A 17421-nucleotide genomic window follows, 5' to 3' on the forward strand; every position below is an offset into this window, starting at 1 on the left:
CTCTGTTGTCTTTTTCCTGTGTTCACCATCATTTTCTTCTACATTCAGTGTCGCGTCATGTTTTTTCTAGGTCCACTGTTATCTTTACTCCTGGTGAATCATCATCTTTCTCTGTGTTTCTCTATTGTATTTTGTCTGGGTTCACTGTTGTATTTTCTCTTGATTCACTGTCGTCTTTTCTCTTTTCGCTGTTGCCTTTTCTCTGGTTTCAGTGTTGTGTTTTCTCTGGGTTCACCGTTGTCTTTTCTCTGGGTTTGCTGTTGGTCTTTTCTGTTAGCTCATCGATGCCTTTTTCCGGGTTTATTTTCTGTTCTCTGGGTTAACTGTCGTCTTTTCTCTCAGTTCCCTGTTGTCATTTCTCTGGGTGCACCGTCGTCTTTTCACTGGGTTCACTGTTGTGTTTTCTTTACATTCATTGTTATCTTTTCTCTGCGTGCACTATCATCATGTCTCTGGGTTAGTTGTTGTCTTTTCTTTGTGTGCACCTTCATCTTTTCTCTGGGTTCACTGTCATCTTTTCTCTCAGTTCACTGTCATCTTTTCTCTGATTTCACTGTCGTCTTTTTTTTCTGGGTTCACTGTCATCTTTTCTCTGACTACACTATCATCTTTTCTCTGGGTTCACTATTGTCATTTCTCTGGGAGTACTGATGTCTTTTTTCTGGGTTCACTGTCATCTTTTCTCTATTTGCACCATCATATTTTCTCTGGGTGCACTGTCATCTTTTCTTTATGTTCCCTGTCGTCTTTTCTCTAGGTTCACTGTTGTCTTTTTTCTGTGTTCACAGTCGTCTTTTCTCTGGTTTCACCATCATCTTTTCTTTGAGTTCACTGTCATCTTTTCTCTAGGTTCATTGTTATCTTTTCTCTAAGTGCACTATCATCTTTTCTCAGGATTAACTGTCATCTCTTTTCTGCGTTCTCTGTCATCTTTTCTCTGTGTTCACAGTCGTCTTTTCTATAGATTCACCGTCATGTTTTATTTGGGTTCACCGTCGTCTTTCCTCTCTCTTCATTGTCACCTTTTCTCTGGGTGCACTATCAATTTTTCTCTGGGTGCACTATCATTTGTTCTCTTAGTTCACTGTTGTCTTTCCTCTGTGTTCACAGATGTCTTTGCGCTGGGTTCACTGTCATCTTTTCTTTGGGGTCACTGTCATCTTTTCTCTAGGTTCATTGTCGTCTTTCTTGTGGGTACATTATTATCTTTTCTCTGGGTTCACTGTTGTCTTTTCTCTGGGTTCACCATCATCTTTTCTCTCGGTACACCGTCATCTTTTTCTGTTGTGCACCATCAGCTTTTCTCTGGCTTCACTGTCGTCTTTTCTCCCGGTGCACTGTCATCTTTTCTGTGCGTTCACTGTCATCTTTACTCTGGGTGTACCATTGTCTTTTCTCTGTGTTCACCATCATCTTTTTTGCCGGGTTCACTTTTGTATTTTCTCTGAATTCACTGTCATCTTTTCTCTGGGTGCACTGTCATCTTTTCTCTTAGTTCACAGTCATCTTTACTCTGGGTGTACCATTGTCTTTCCTCTGGGTTCATTATCATCTTATTTCTTGATTCATTGTCATATTTTTTGTGGGTTCACTGTCGTTTTTTCTCTGTGTGCGCAGTCATCTTTTCACTGGGGTCAGTGTTGTCTTTTCTCGGGGTTCACCGTCGTCTTTTCCCTGGGTTCATCATTGTCTTTTCTATGGGTGCGCTGTCATCTTTTCTCTGGGTGCACCATCATCTTTTCTCTTGGTTCAGTTTTATTTTCCATGGGTTTACCATCATCGTTTTTCTGGGTTCACTGTTGTATTTTTTCTGGGTGCACTTTCGTCTTATGTCTGGGTTCATTATCATCTTTTCTCCAGGTTTACTGTTGTATGTTGTTTTGGTTTCATTGTTGTCTTTTCTCTGGGTTCACTGTTGTATTTTTTCTGTGTTCACTATTGTCTTTTCTCTGGGTTCACTGTTGTTTTTTCTTTGGGTGCACTGTCATCTTTTCTCTGGGTGCACCATCATCTTTTCTGTGGGGTCTCTGTCATCTTCTCTGTGGGTTCACTGTATTTTCTGTGGGTTCACTGTTGTATTTTCTCTGGCTTTAACATGGTCTATTCTCTGGGTTCACTGTCATCTTTTCTCTGGGTTCACTGTCATAGTTTCTCTGAGTTCACCGTTGTCTTTTCTCTTGTGTTTCTCTGTTGTATTTTTTTCTGGGTTCACTGTCATCTTTTTCTTGGGTACGCTTTCGTCTTTCTTCTGTGTTCACTGTCATCTTTTTTCTGGGGTCACTGTTGTATTTTCTCTGGATTCACTCTCTTCTCTGGGTTCACTGTCATCTTTTCTGTGAGTTCACTGTTGTATTTTCTCTAGGTTCACTCTCCTCTCTTCTCTGCGTTCACTGTTATCTTTTCTTCAGGTTCACCATCATCATTTCTTTGGGTTCACTGTCTGTTCTCTGGCTTCATTGTCATCTTTTCTCTTTCTTCACTGTTGTGTTTTTTCTTTGTGCACCGTTGGCTTTTTTTTGGTTGCACTGTTGTATTTTCTTGGTGTTCACCATTGTCTTTTCTCTTGGTTCATTTTCGTCTTTTCTGTGGGTGCACCGTCCTCTCATCTCTGGGTTCTTTGTTCTCTATTCTCTAGGTTCACTGTTGTATTTTCTCTTCATTCATTGTCATTTCTTCTCTGGCTTCACTGTCATTATTTCTCTGGGTTCACTGTCGTCTTCTGTCTGGGTGCACCTTCGTGTTTTCTCTTGGTCCACCATTGTCTTTTCTCTGGGTTCACTGTTGTATATTTTCTTTGTTCACTGTTGTCTTTTCTGTCGGTGCACCGTGATCTTTTTTCTGGGTTCACTGTTGTCTTTTTCCTTGGTTTACCCTCATCTTTTTTCTATGTTCACTGTGACATTTTCCCTAAGTTCACCGTCATCTTTTCTGTGGGTTCACTGTCATGTTTTGTCTGGGTGTACTTTCATCTTTCTCTGCATTTCTCTATTGTATTTTCCCTGTGTTTGCTGTTGTATTTTTTCTTGATTCACTGATTTTTTTCTTGGTTCACTGTCATATTTTCTCTGGTTTGACTCATGTTTTCTCTGGGTTCACCATCTTCTTTCTTCTGGGTTCACCGTCATCTTTTCTCTAAGTTCACTGTTGTCTTTTCTCTGGGTTCGATGTTGCATTTTCTTTGGGTTCACTGTTGTGTTTTTTCTAAGTTTACTGTTGTTTTCTGTTTAGGTGCACTGTCATCTTTTCTTTGGGTGCACCGTTATCTTTTTTACTGGGGTCACTATTGTTTTTTCTCTGGGTTCACTGTATTTTCTGTGGGTTCACTGTCATATTTTCTCTAGATTCAACATTGTCTTTTCTGTGGGTTCACTGTCATCTCTTCTTTGGTTTCACTGTCATACTTTCTCTGAGTTTACAGTCATCTTCTCTCTGGGTGCACTGTTATCTTTCTCTGCATTTCTCTGTTGTATTTTTTCTGGGTTCACTGTCATCTTTCTTCTAGGTACACTGTCGTCTTTCCTCTGGGTTCACTGTCATCTTTTCTCTAGGTTCACTGTCGTCTTTTCTCTGGATTCACTGTTATCTTTTCTCTGAGTTCACTGTTGTATTTTCTCTAGGTGCACTGTCCCATCATTTCTGGGGGCACTGTCATCTTTTCTCTACATTCACTGTCATCTTTTCTCTGGATTCCCTGTCATCTTTTCTCTGGGTTAACTGTCGTCTTTTCTCTGTGTTCACTGTTGTTTTTTTCTCTGGGTTCATTGTCGTCTTTTCACTGAGTTCACTGTCGTATTTACTCTGGATTCACCATTGTTGTCTCATCTTTTCTCTAGGTTCATTCTTGTCTTTTCTCTGTGTTCACAGTTGTCTTTTCTCTGGGTTAATCATCGTCTTTTCTCTGGGTTCACTGTCGTCTTTTCTCTAGGTTCACTGTCATCTTTTCTCTGGGTGAGCTATGTTCACCTTCATCTTTTCTCTGGGTTCACTGCTGTCTTTTCTTTGGGTTTACTGTCCTCTTTTCTCTGGGTTCACTGCCATCTTTTCCCTGTGTTTACTGTCGTCTTTTCTCTGCATTCACTCTCGTCTTTTTTCTGGGTGGACCCTCGTCTTCTTCTTGGTGCACTATCTTCTTTTCTCTGGTATCACCGTCATCTTTTCTCTGGATTTACCAGTCTCTTTTCTCTGGGTTCACTGTCGTCTTTTATCTGAGTTCGCTTTCGTCTTTTCTCTGGGTTTACTGTCATCTTTTTTCTGGGTGGACCATCATCTTTTGTCTGGGTGCACTGTCATCTCTTCTCTGGTTTCACCGTCGTCTTTTCTCCAGGTGCAGTGTCATCTTTTTTCTGGGTTAACCATTGACATTTCTCTGGGTTCACTGTCATATTTTCTCTGGGTTCACTGTTGTATTTTCTCTGGGTTCACCATTGTACATTCTCTGGGTTCAGCATCATCTTTTCCCTGGGTTCACTGTCATCTTTTCTCTGGGTTCACCAGAGTCTTTTCTCTGGGTTCACCATCGTCTTTTCTTGGGTTTCCCTTTCATCTTTTTTCTGGGTTCACTGTTGTTTTTTCTCTAGCTGCACCTTCATCTTTTCTCTGGTTGAACTGTCATCTTTTCTCTGGATTCACTGTCATCTTTTCTCTGGGTTAACTGTCGTCTTTTCTCTGTGTTCACTGTTGTTTTTTCTCTGGGTTCATTGTCGTCTTTTACTGAGTTCACTGTCGTATTTACTCTGGATTCACCATTGTTGTCTCTGTCGGTTCATCATCGTCTTTTCTCTGGATTCACTTTTATTTTCTCTGGGTTCACTGTCATCTTTTCACTGGGTTCACTGTAGTGTTTTCTCTGGGTTCACTGTTGTTGATTCTCTGGGTTCACTCTCATATTTTTTCTGGATACACCGTCCTGTATTCTCTGGGTTCTGTTTTATCTTTTCTCTCGGTTCACTGTAGATTTTTCTCTGGGTTCACCATCATTTATTCTCTGGGTTCTGTTTTATCTTTTTTCTGGGTTCACTGTCATCTTTTCTCTGGGTTCACTGTCATCTTTTCTCAGGGTTTCCTGTTGTCTTTTCTCTGGGTTCAGTGGCATCTTTTCTCTGGGTGCACTAAGGTCTTTTCTCTGGGTACCCTGATGTCTTTTCTCTGGGTTCACTCTTGTATTTTCTCTGGATGCACAGTCATCTTTTCTCTGTGTTCACTATCATCTTTTCTCTGGGTCAGTGTCGTATTTTCTCTGTGTTCACCATTGTCTTTTCTCTGGGTTCACAGTCGTCTTTTCTCTGGGTTCACCTTTGTCGCTTCTATGGGTTCACTGTCATATTTTCTCTGGGTGCACTGTGCTGTATTCTCTGGGTTCATTTTCATCTTTTCTCCGGATTCACTGTAGAATTTTCTCTGGGTTCACTGTCGTCTTTTCTCTGGGTTCACCATCGTCTTTGGCTGCACCTTTGTCCTTTCTCTGGCTTCACTGTTGTATTTTCTCTGGGTTCACTGCCGTCTTATCTCTGGATGCACCATCTTTTCTCTGGAATCACTCTTGTCTTTTCTCTGGGATCACTGTTGTATTTCCTCTGGATTCCCGGAGGTCTTTTTTGCTGGTTCACTGTTATCTTTTCTGTGTGTGCACTGTCATGTTTTCTCCGGCTGCACTGTGGTATTTTTCCCAGGTTCCTTGTCATCTTTTCTCTGAGTTTTCTATTGTATTTTGTCTAGGTTCACTGTCATCTATTCACCGAGTTCACTGTCATCTGTTTCCTTGGTTCACCATCATCTTTTCTCTGGGTTCCCTGTCATCTTTTCTCTAGGTTGACAGTCTTTCGCATGAGTGCGCTGTCATCTCTTTTCTGGGTTTATCATCGTCTTTTTTCTGGGTTCACTGTTATATTTTCTTTGGGTTTAACCTCCTCTTTTCTCTGGATTCACTTTGCATTTTCTCTGGGTTCACTGTCATCTGTTTTCTGGGTGGATGATCATCTTTTGTCTCGGTGCACTATCATCTCTTCTCTGGCTTTATCGTCGTTTTTTTCTCTGAGTTTACCATCCTCTTTTCTCAGGGTTCACTGTCATCTTTTCTCTGTGTGGACCGTCATTTTTTGTCTGGGTGCACTATCATTTCTTCTCTGTGTTCACCGTCGTCTTTTCTCTGGGTTCAATGTCATCTCTTCTCTGGATTCACTGTAGTATTTTCTCTGGGTTCACCATTGTTGATTCTCAGGGTTCACTGTCATATTTTCTCTGGGTGTACCATCTTCTATATTCTGGGTTCAGTTTTATCTTTTCTCTGGCTTCACTGTAGAATTTTCTCTTAGTTCACCTTCATCTTTTCTCTGGGTTCACCATCGTCTTTTCTCTGGGTTCACCATCATCTTTTCTCTGGATTTACCGTCATCTTTTCTCTGCATTCACTGTTGTCTTTTCTGTGGGTGCACTATGCTCTTTTCTCTGGGTACACTGATGTCTTTTCTCTGTGTTCTCTGTTGCCTTTTCTCTGGATTCACTGTTGTGTTTTCTCTGGGTGCACCATCGTTTCTTCTCTGTGTTCACTGTCATCTTTTCTCTTGGTCACCACCGTATTTTCTCTGGGTCCACCATTGTCTTTCCTCTGGGTTCACCATCATCTTTTCTCTGGGTTCACTGTCATCTTTTCTCTGGGTTCACTGTCAGATGTTCTCAGGGTGCACTGTCATCTTTTCTCTGGGTTCACAATTGTCTTTTCTTTGGGTTCACTATTGTCAATTCTTTGGGTTCACTTTTTTATTTTCTCTGAATGCACCATCCTCTATTCTCTGGATTCACTTTCATATATTCTCTGGGTTCACCTTAGGTTATTTTCTCTGGGTTCACCTTAGTATTTTCTCTGGGTTCACCACCATCTTTTCTCTGGGTGCAGTATCATTATCTTTTCTTTGGGTTCAACGTTGTCTTTTCTGGGTTCACTGGTGTCCTTTCTCTGGGTGCACTGTCGTCTTTTCTTGGGGTTCATTGTCATCTTTTCTCTGTGTTCGCTGTCGTCTTTTTTCTGGGTTCACTGTCATCTTTCTCTGGGTGCACTGTCATCTTTTCTCTGGGTGCAGTGTCTTTTCTCTGGGTGCAGCGTCTTCTTTGCTATAGATTCACTGTCATATTTTCTCTGGGTTCACCATCGTTTTTTCTGTGGCTTCTCCTGTATTTTCTCTGGGTACATGGTTATCTTTTCTCTGGGTTCACTGTCATCTTTTTTCTGGGTCATTCTCGAATTTTCTCTGGATACCCCATTGTCTTTCTCTGGGTTCACTGTTGTCTTTTCACCGTCATTTTTTTCAGTGGGTTCACTGTTGTCTTTTTTCTAAGTTCGATGTTCTCTGGCTTCACTGTTGTCCTTTCTGTGGGTGCACTTTCTTCTTTTCTGTGAGTTCGCCGTGGTCTCTTCTTTGAGTGCACGGTCATCTTCTTTCTGGGTTCACTGTCATATTTTTCTGGGTTTACTTTTATATTTTCCCTGGGTTCATCATTGTATTGTTTTGGGTTCACTGACATCTTTCCTCAGGGTTCACTGTCATCTTATTTCTGGCTTCACTCTCATCTTTTTTCTGGGTTCTCTGTTGTATTTTCTCTGGGTTCATCGTATTTTCTCTGCGTTCATCATCGTGTTTTTATGGGCTCACTGTTGTATTTTCTCTGGGTTCACTGTCATTTTTTCTCTGTGTTCACCATCATCTTTTCTCTAGTTTGATCATTGTCTTTTCTCTGGGTGCATTGTCGTCTTCTCTGGGTTCACTCTTGTCTTTTCTCTAGGTTCACTATTTCTCTGGGTTCACTATCTTTTTTCTTCTTTCCCTGTCATATTTTCTCTGGATTTATTGTCATCTTTTCTCTGGGTTCACTATCATCTTTTCTCGGGGTTCATTTTCATGTTTTCTCTGGGTTCACTGTCGTGTTTTCTTTGGTTTCACCATCGTCTTTTCTCTAGGTTCCCTGTTGTCTTTTCTTTGGGTGCACTATTATCTTTTTTCTTGATTCCATGTTGTATTTTCTCTGGGTTCACTGTCATCTTTTCTCTGGGTTCAACATCATCTTTTCTGTGGGTTCACTGTAGTCTTTTCTCTGATTTCACTCTCTTTTCTCTGGGTACACTGTCATCTTTTCTCTAGGTTCACTGTTGTATTTTCTCTAGGTTCACTGTTGCCTTTTCTCTGGGTTCACTTATGTATTTCCTCTGGTTACACTATCATCTTTCCTCTGGGTTCACTGTCGTCCTTTCTTTGGGTTCACTGTCATCTTTTCTCCGGTTTCTCCATCATCCCTTCTCTGGGTTCACTACCTTATTTTCTCTTGGTTCACCATCATCTTTTCTCTGAGTGCACTGTCATCTTTCTCTGCGTTTCTCTGTTGTATTTTTTTCTGGGTTCACCATCATCTTTTCTCTGGGTCCAATGTTGTCTTTTCTCTGGGTTCACTGTTATCTTTTCTCTTTGTTCACTGTTGTATTATCTCTGGGGTCACTGTCATCTTTTCTCTGGGGTCACTGTCGTCCTTTCTTTGGGTTCACTTGCATCTTTTCTCTTACTTAACTGTCATTATTTCTCTTGGTTCATTGTCATATTTTCTCTGGGTTCACTGCCATCTTTTCTGTGGGTGCACCATCATCTTTTCTCTGAATTCTCTGTCATATTTACTGTGGGTTCACTGTTTAATTTTCTGTGGGTTAACCGTCATCTTTCCTGTGGGTTCACTGTGGTCTTTCTTTGGGTGCCCTGTCATCTTTTCTCTGGATTCACTGTCATCTTATCTCTGGACTCACTGTTGTCTTTTCTCTGAGTGTACCATCGTCTTTTCTCTGGGTGCACTGTCATTTTTTCTTTGGGTACTTAGTTGTCTTTTCTCTGGGTAAACTGTCTTGTTTTCTCTGGGTTCACAGTCATCATTTCTCTGGGTTCACCATCGTCTTTTCTCTGGGTTCACTGTTTTTTTCTTTTGGTTCACAGTCATCTTCTCCTTGCTTTCGTTGTCATCTTTTCTCTAGATTCACTCTCATCTTTTCCTTGACTGCACCGTCATCTTTTCTTTGGGTGCACCATCCTCTTTTCTTTGGGTGCACCGTCATCTTTTCTTTGGGTGCATCGTCATCTTTTCTCTGTGTTCACTGTCATCGTCTTTGGGTCACTATCGAATTTTCTCTGGGTTCATCGTCTTTTTTTCTCTCGTTTCACCACTGTTTTTTCTCTGGGTTCACCGTCATCTTTTCTCTCGGTTCTCCATTGTCTTTTCTCTGGGTTGACTGTCGTCTTTCCTCTGGGTTCCCTGTTGTCTTTTCTCTGGATTCACCATTGTCTTTTCTCTGGCTTCACCGACATCTTTTCTTTGGGTGCACTATCATCTTTCCTCTGATTTCACCATCATCTTTTCCCTGTATTCACTGTCTTTTTTTCACTGGTTCACTGTCGTCTTTTCTTTAAGTTCACTATTCTCTGGCTTTACTGTTGTCTTTACTCTGGGTGCACTTTCTTCTTTTCTGGGAGTTTACCATCATCTTTTCTTTGGGTGCATGGTTGTCTTTTCTCTGGGTTCACTGTTGTATTTTTTTTGGGTGCAGCATCATTTTCTTTCTGGGTTCACTGTCATCCTTTCTCTTGTTTCACTGTCATCTTTCCTCTGGGTTCACCGTCGTATTTTCTCTGGGTTCTCTGTCGTCTTTTTTGGGTGGTTCACTGTCAATTTTAGTTTCCCTGTCGTCTTTTCTCTGGGTTCTCTGTTGTCGTTTTCTGGTTTCACCATCATCTTTTCTCTGGGTGCCCTGTCATCTTTTCTGAGGTTCACTCTTGCATTTTCCCTGGGTTCACTGTTGTATTTTCTCTGCGTTCACTGTTGTATTTTCTCTGGGTTTACTGTTGTATTTCCTCTGGGTGCACCTTCATCTTTTCTTTGGTTTCATCGTCATCTTTTCTCTGGTTTCTCCACTGTCCCTTCTCAGGGTTCGTGGTCTTATATTCTCGGGGTTCACCGTCATGATTTCTCTGAGTGCACTGTCATCTTTCTCTGCGTTTCTCTGTTGTATTTTTTCTGGGTTTACTGTCGTCATTTGTCTGGGTGCACCATCCTCTTTTCTCTGAGTTTACCATCATCTGTTTTCTGGGGTCACTGTTTTACTTTCTCTGGATTCACTGTTGTCTTTCCTACGTGTTCACTGTCATGTTTTCTTGTAATTCACTGTCGTCTTTTCTCTGGGTTCACCATCTTTTCTCTGGTTTAACTGTCATCTTTTTTTCTGGGTGCACTGCCTTCTTTTCCCCAGATGTACCGTCGTCTTTTCTCTGAGTTAACTGTCATCTTTTCTCTGTGGTCACCTTTTTCTTTTCTGTTGATTGACTGTCGTATATTCTCTGGGTTCACTGTCATATGTTCTCTGGGTTCACTGTCATTTTTTCTCTAGGTTCAGGGTCATCTTTTCTCTAGAGTCACTGCCATCTTTTCTCTGGCATCACTGTTGTCTTTTCTCTTGGTTCACTGTCATCTTTCTCTGCATTTCTCTGTTGTTTTCTGGGGTGGGGGAGTCACTATTGTCTTTTCTCTGAGTTAACCATCATCTTTTCTCTGGTTTCACCATTGTCTTTTCTCTGTGTGCATTGTCCTCTTTTCTTAGAGTTCACTCTTGTCTTTTCTCTGGGTTCACTATTTCTGTGGATTCACTATCTTTTCTTTTCTTTCTGTGTCATATTCTTTCTTGGTTCACTGTTGTCTTTTCTCTGGTTTCACCGTCATCTTTTGCCTGGGTGCCCCATCGTCTTTTCTCTGGGTTCACTGTCGTATTTTCTCTAGGTTCACTGTCATCTTTTCTCTGGGTACACCATCGTCTTTTCTCTGAGTTCATCGTATTCTTTTCTCTGATTTAACTGTCATCTTTTCCTGGTTTCACCATCATCTTTTCTCTGGCTGCCCTATCATCTTTTCTCTAAGTTCACTTTTGTACTTTCTCTGGGTTCACTGTTGTATTTCCTTTGAGTGCACCCTCGTCTTTTGTTTTGGTTCACTGTCATCTTTTTTCTGGTTTCCCCATCATCCCTTCTCAGGGTTCATGGTCTTATATTCTCGGGGTTCACGGTCATCTTATCTCTTAGTGCACTCTCATCTTTCTCTGCATTTCTCTGTTGTGTTTTTTCTTGGTTTACTGTCATCATTTCTCTGGGTGCACCATCCTCTTTTCTTTGGGTTCTCTATCGTCTTTTTTCTAGGGTCACTGTTTTATTTTCTCTGGATTCACTGTTTTTCTCTGTGCTCACTGTCATGTTTTCTTGTAATTCACTGTCGTCTTTTCTTTGGGTTCACTGTCATCTTTTCTCTGGTTTCACCATCGTATTTTCTCTGGGTTCACTGCTGTCTTTTTCTTGCGTTAACTGTCGTTTTTTCTTTGGGTTCATTGTCATCTTTTCTCTGGATTCACGATCGTCTTTTCTCTGGATGCACCATCTTTTTTTCTCTGGGTTCACTGTCATCTTTTCTCTTTGTTCATTGTTTTTGTTGTTGTTGTTGTTGTTTTTTCTGGATTCACTGTCATCTCTTCTTTGGGTACACCATTGTGTTTTTTCTGAATTCAATGTCATATTTTTCTCTGGCTTCTCTGTTTTATTTTCTCTGGGTTCACTATCATGTTTTCTCTGTGATTACTGTTGTCTTTTTCTGGGTGCACCGTCATCTTTTCTCTGGGTTCACTGTTGTCTTTTCTCTGGTTTCACTAGTCATCTTTTCTCTGGGTGCACCATCGTCTTTTCTCTGGGTTCACTGATGTCTTTTCTTTGGGTGTACCATTGTCTTCTCTCTGGGTAAACTGTCATCTTTTTTCTGGGTTCACTGTTGTCATTTCTCTTGGTTCACTATCGTCTTTTCTCTGAGTTCACTGTTGTATTTTCTTTGGGTGTACCATCATCTTTTCTCTTGGTTCACTGTCATCCTTTCTCTTGTTTCACTGTCATCTTTTGTCTAGGTTCACCGTTGCATTTTCTCTGTGTTCACTGTTGTCTTTTGTGGGGATTCACTGTCAATTATAGTTTCACTGTTGTCTTTTCTCTGGCTTCATCTTCATCTTTTCTCTGGATTCACTGTCGTCTTTTCTCTGCGTGCGCTGTCGTCTTTTCTCTGGGTTCACTGTTGTCTTTTTGTTCACTTTTTTTTTTTCTGGATTCACTCTCATCTTTTCTCTGGGTGCATCATTGTCTTTGCTCTGAATTCACTGTCATATTTACTCTTGGTTCACTGTTTTATTTTTTCTGGGTTCACTGCTGTCTTTTCTGTGCATTCAGTGTCATCTGTTTCTGGGTGCACTGTCATCTTTTCTCTGGGTTCCCTGTTGTCTTTTCTCTGTGTGCAGTGTCGTCTTTTCACTGGGTGCACCATGGTCTTTTCTCTATTTCTTTGGGTGCACCATTGTCTTTTCTCTGGGCAAACTGTCATCTTTTCTCTGGGTTCACTATCGTCATTTCGGTGGGTTCGCTATCGTTTTTTCTCTTGGTGCGCTGTGGTCTTTTCTCTGAGTGCACCGTTGTCTTTTCTCTGGGTTCACTGCCGTCATTCCTCTGTGTTCACTGTCGTCATATCTCTGGGTTCACCATCGTCTTTTCTCTGGGTTCACTGTTGTATTTTCTCTTTGTGTACCTTCATCTTTTTCTGGGTTCACTGTTGTTTTTTCTCTCTGTTCACCATCATCTTTTCTCTGGATTCACTGTCATCTTTCTTCTGGTTTAACTGTCATCTTTTTTCTGGGTGCATTACCTTCTTTTCTCTGGATGCACCATTGTCTTTTCTCTGAGTTCACTGTCATATTTTCTCTGCATTCACCATCGTCTTTTCTTTTGGTTCACTGTCGTATTTTCCATGGGTTCACTGTCATCTTTTCCCTGGGTTCACTGCCGTCTTTTCTCTGGCATCACTGCCATCTTTTTTCTCGGTTCACCATCATCTTTCTCTGCATTTCTCCGTTATTTTTTCAGGGGTTTCACTGTCATCTTTTTTTCTGGGTTAACCATCATCTTTCCTCTGGTTTCACCATTCTCTTTTCTCTGGGTACATTGTCCTCTTTTCTTAGGGTTCACTCTTGTCTTTCTCTGGTTTCACTATTTCTGTGGGTTCGCTATCTTTTCTTTTGTTTCCATGTCATATTCTTTCTTGGTTCACTGTTGTCTTTTCTCTGGTTGCTCTGTCATCTTTTCTTTGGGTTCACTGTCCTATTTTCTCTGGGTTCACTGTCGTGTTTTCTCTGTGTACACCATCATCTTTTATCTGGTTTCACTGTCGTCTTTTTCTGGTTTTACCATCGTGGTTTTTTGGGTGCCTTGTCACCTTTTCTCTAGGTTCACTGTTGTATTTTCTCTGCATTCACTGTCACCTTTTCTCTGAGTTCACTGTTGTATTTCCTCTGGTGCACTGTTGTCTTTTCTTTGAGTTCACTGTAATCTTTTCTCTGGTTTCTCCATCGTCCCTTCTCAGGGTTCATTGTCTTATATAATTCTCTGGGTTCACTATCATCTTTACTCTGAGTGCGCTGTTATCCTTCTCTGCATTTCTTTGTTGTATTTTTTCTGGGTTTACCGTCATCATTTCCCTGGGTGCACCATTCTCTTCTCTCTGGGTTTTCTGTCATCTTTTTCCTGGGGTCGCTGTTTTTTTTTTTTTTTTTTTTTTCCTCTGGATTCACTGTTGTCTTTTCTCTGTGTTCACTGTCATCTTTTCTTGTAACTCAGTGTTGTCTTTTCTCTGGGTTCACTGTTGTCTTTTCTCTGATTGCAGCATTGTCTTTTATCTGTGTTTACTGTCACCTTTTCTCTTTGTTCACTGTTGTATTATCTTTGGTTGCACATCATCTTTTCTCTGGGTTCTCAGTTACCTTTTCTCTGGTTTCACTGCTGTATTTTTTGGGGGTTCACCATCATCTTTTCTCTGCATGCACTGACTTCTCTGGGATCACTGTTGCTATTTCTCTGGGTTCATTGTCATCTTTTTTCTGGGTGCACTGTGGTCTTTTCACTGTGTTCACCATCATCTTTTCCTTGGACTCACCATCATCTTTTCTCTTGTTTCACTGTCATATGTTCTCGGGGGTCACTGACACCTTTTTTGGGGGTTCACTGTCCTCTTTCCTTTACTTTTACTGTCATCTTTTCTCTGGGTTAATTGTCATCTTTTCTCTGGATTCACTGTCATCTTTTTCTCTGGGTGCACCATCGTCTTTTCTCTGGGTTCACTGTCATCTTTTCTCTTTTGTTCACCTTTTTAATTTTTTTCTTCTGGTATCACTGTCATCTTTTCTCTAGGTGCACCATCATCTTTTCTCTGAATTCAATGTCATATTTTCTCGGGTTCTCTGTTTTATTTTCTCTGGGTTCACTGTCTTCTTTTCTCTGTGATCACTATCGTCTTTTTCTGGATGCATCGTCATCTTTCCTCTGGGTTATTGTTGTCTTTTCTCTACGTTCACTGTTGTCTTTTCTCTGGGTGCACCATCATCTTTTCTCTGGGTTCACTGTTGTCTTTTCTTTGGGTGCACCATTGTCTTTTCTCTGGGTAAACTGTCATCTTTTTACTGGGTTCACTGTTGTCATATCTTTGGGTTCACTATCATCTTTTCTCTGGGTTCACATTTTATTTTCTTTGGGTGTACCATCATCTTTTCTCTTGGTTCACCGTCATCTTTTCTCTTGTTTCACTGTCGTCATTTCTCTGGGTTCACTGTCGTCTTTTCGTTCACTGTCCCTTTTTTTTTTTCTGGATTCACTGATGTCTTTGGGTGCAACATCATCTTTGCTCTGAATTCACTCTCATATTTACTCTGGGTTTATTGTTTTATTTTCCTTGGATTCACCATCACCTTTTATCTGTGTTCACTGTCATCGTCTTTTTTCTGGGTGCACCATCATCTTTTCTCTGGGTTCACTGTTGTCTCTTTTCTGGGTGCACTCTCATCTTTTCTCTGTGTGCACCATTGTCTTTTCTCTAGATTCATTTTTTTTTTTTTTTTTTTTTTTTTTGTAGGTGTACCATTGTCTTTTCTCTGGGTAACTGTCATGTTTTCTCTGGATTCACTGTTGTCATTTCTCTGGGTTCACCATTGTCTTTTCTGTGGGTTCACTGTTGTATTTTCTCTTTGTGTACTATCATCTTTTCCCTGTGTTCACTGTCGTTTTTTCTCTTTGTTCACCATTGTCTTTTCTCTGGGTTCGTCATTGTCTTTTCTCTGGGTTCACTGTCATCTTTTGTCTGGTTTAAGTGTCATCTTGTTTCTGGGTTCACTACCTTTTTTTCTCTGGATGCACCGTCGTCTTTTCTCTGAGTTCACTGTCACCTTTTCTCTGCATTCACCATCGTCTTTTCTTTTGGTTCACTGTCGTGTATTCTCTGGGTTCACTGTCGTCTTTTCTCTGGCATCCCTGTCGTCTTTTCTCTCGGTTCACCATCATCTTTCTCTGCATTTCTCTGTTGTTTTGGGGTGGTGGGATCACTATTGTCTTTTCTCTGGGTCAACCATAATCTTATCTCTGGTTTCACCATTGTCTTTTCTCTGGGTGCATTGTCCTCTTTCCTCAGGGTTCACACCTGTCTTTTCTCTGGGTTTACTATTTCTGTGGGTTCACTATCTTGTCTTTTGTTTTCAAGTCATATTCTTCCTCGGTTCATTGTCGTCTTTTCTCTGGTTTCACCATCATCTTTTCTCCCGTTGCCCTGTTGACTTTTCTCTGGGTTCACTGTTATATTTTCTCTGGGTTCACTGTCATCTTTTCTCTGGGTTCATTGTAGTCTTTTCTCTGATTTGACTCTCATCTTTTTCTGTTTTCACCAACATCTTCTCTCTGGGTGCCCTGTTATCTTTTCTCTAGGTTCACTGTTGTATTTCCTCTGGGTGCGCGGTCGTCTTTTCTTTGGGTTCACTGTCATCTTTTCTCTGATTTCTCCATCGTCCCTTCTCAGGGTTCACGGTCTTATATGCTCTGGATTCACCATCATCTTTTCTCTGGGTACACTGTCATCTTTCTCTACGTTTCTCTGCTGTATTTTTTTCTGGGTTTGTTGTTGTCACTTCTCTGGGTGCACCATCCTCTTTTCTCTGGCTTCTCTGTCGCCTTTTTTCTGGGGTCACTGTTTTATTTTCTCTGGATTCATTGTTGTCTTTTCTATGTGTTCACTGTCATAGTTTCTTGTAATTCATTGTCATCTTTTTTTGGGGTTACTGTCATCTTTTCTCTCAGTTCACTGTCATATTTTCTTTGGGTTCACTGTCTTTTCTTGGGTTCACTGTCATCTTTTCTTTGGTTTCACTGTCGTCCTTTTTCTGGGTTCATCGTCATCTTTTCTCTGGGTTCACTGTCATCTTTTCTCTTTGTTCACAGTTGTTTTGTTTGTTTATTTATTTTTCTGGATTCACTGTCATCCTTTCTCTGGGTGCAGCATCGTCTTTTCTCTGAATTCAATGTCATATTTTTTCTGGGTTCTCTGTTTTCTTTTCTCTGGGTGCACTGTCATCTTTCTCTGGGTGCACCATCATCTTTTCTCTTGGTTCGCTGTTGTCTTTTCTCTGGGTTCACCATCGTATTTTCTCTTGGTTTACTGTCATCTTTTTTGAGTGTTCACTGTCATCTTTAGTTTCACTGTCATCTTTTCTCTGGTTCATTGTCACCTTTTCTCTGGATTCACTGATTTTTTCTCTGGGTGCATCATTGTCTTTTCTCTGGGTTCTCTCTCATTTTTCTCTCGGTTCACTGTTTTTTTTTTTTTTTTTTCTTTTTTCTGCATTCACTCTCATCTTGTCTCTGTGTGCACCATTGTCTTTGCTCTGAATTCACTGTCATATTTTCTCTGGGATCACTGTCCTACTTTCTCTGAGTTCACTGCCATCTTTTCTCTGGGTGCACCATCATGTTTCTCTGCGTTTCTCTCTTGTATTTTTTCTGGGTTCACTGTCATCTTTTCTCTGGGTATACTTTCTTTTTTCTGTGTTCACTGTTGTCTTTTCTCTGGGGTCACTCTTTAATTTTTGGATTCACTGTATTCTTTTCTCTGGGTTCACTGTTGTCTTTTCTCTAGGTTCACTGTCATCTTTTCTGTGAGTTCACTGTTGTATTTTCTCTGGGTTCACTCTCATCTCTTCTCTGCGTTCCCCGTTATCTTTTCTTCAGGTTCACCATTGTCATTTCGCTGGGTTCACTGTCTGTTCTCTGGCTTCACTGTCACCTTTTCTCTGGTCGCTGTCATCTTTTTTCTTTGTGCACCATGCCTTTTCTTTGGGTTCACTGTTGTATTTTCTCTGGGTTCACCATCATCTTTTCTTTGGGTTCACTGTTGTATTTTCTCTGGGTTCACCATCATCTTTTCTTTGGGTTCACTGTTGTATTTTCTCTGGGTTCACCATCGTCTTTTCTCTTGGTTCACTCTCTTCTGTGGGTGCACCATCCTCTCATC

The 17421-nt window shown here is 40.9% G+C and overlaps 1 long non-coding RNA gene across 9 annotated transcripts in view; it reads right to left on the bottom strand.

Annotated features, from left to right (window-relative positions):
• The window catches only part of LOC126952455 (uncharacterized), a 56344-nt gene that overhangs the window by 10388 nt on the left and 28535 nt on the right, over positions 1-17421 (bottom strand). The window contains exon 5 of one of the 9 annotated variants that reach the window (XR_007724893.1): positions 7693-9890. The exons of 7 other annotated variants lie outside the window; for them this stretch is intronic. This is a non-coding gene — a long non-coding RNA (uncharacterized LOC126952455). Of the gene's footprint in view, positions 1-7692; positions 10326-17421 lie in introns of all 9 variants that reach the window. One more of the 9 variants, XR_007724892.1, reaches the window with a different exon arrangement.

Source organism: Macaca thibetana, chromosome 4, assembly GCF_024542745.1.
Source record: "Macaca thibetana thibetana isolate TM-01 chromosome 4, ASM2454274v1, whole genome shotgun sequence".
Taxonomy (NCBI): domain Eukaryota; kingdom Metazoa; phylum Chordata; class Mammalia; order Primates; family Cercopithecidae; genus Macaca; species Macaca thibetana.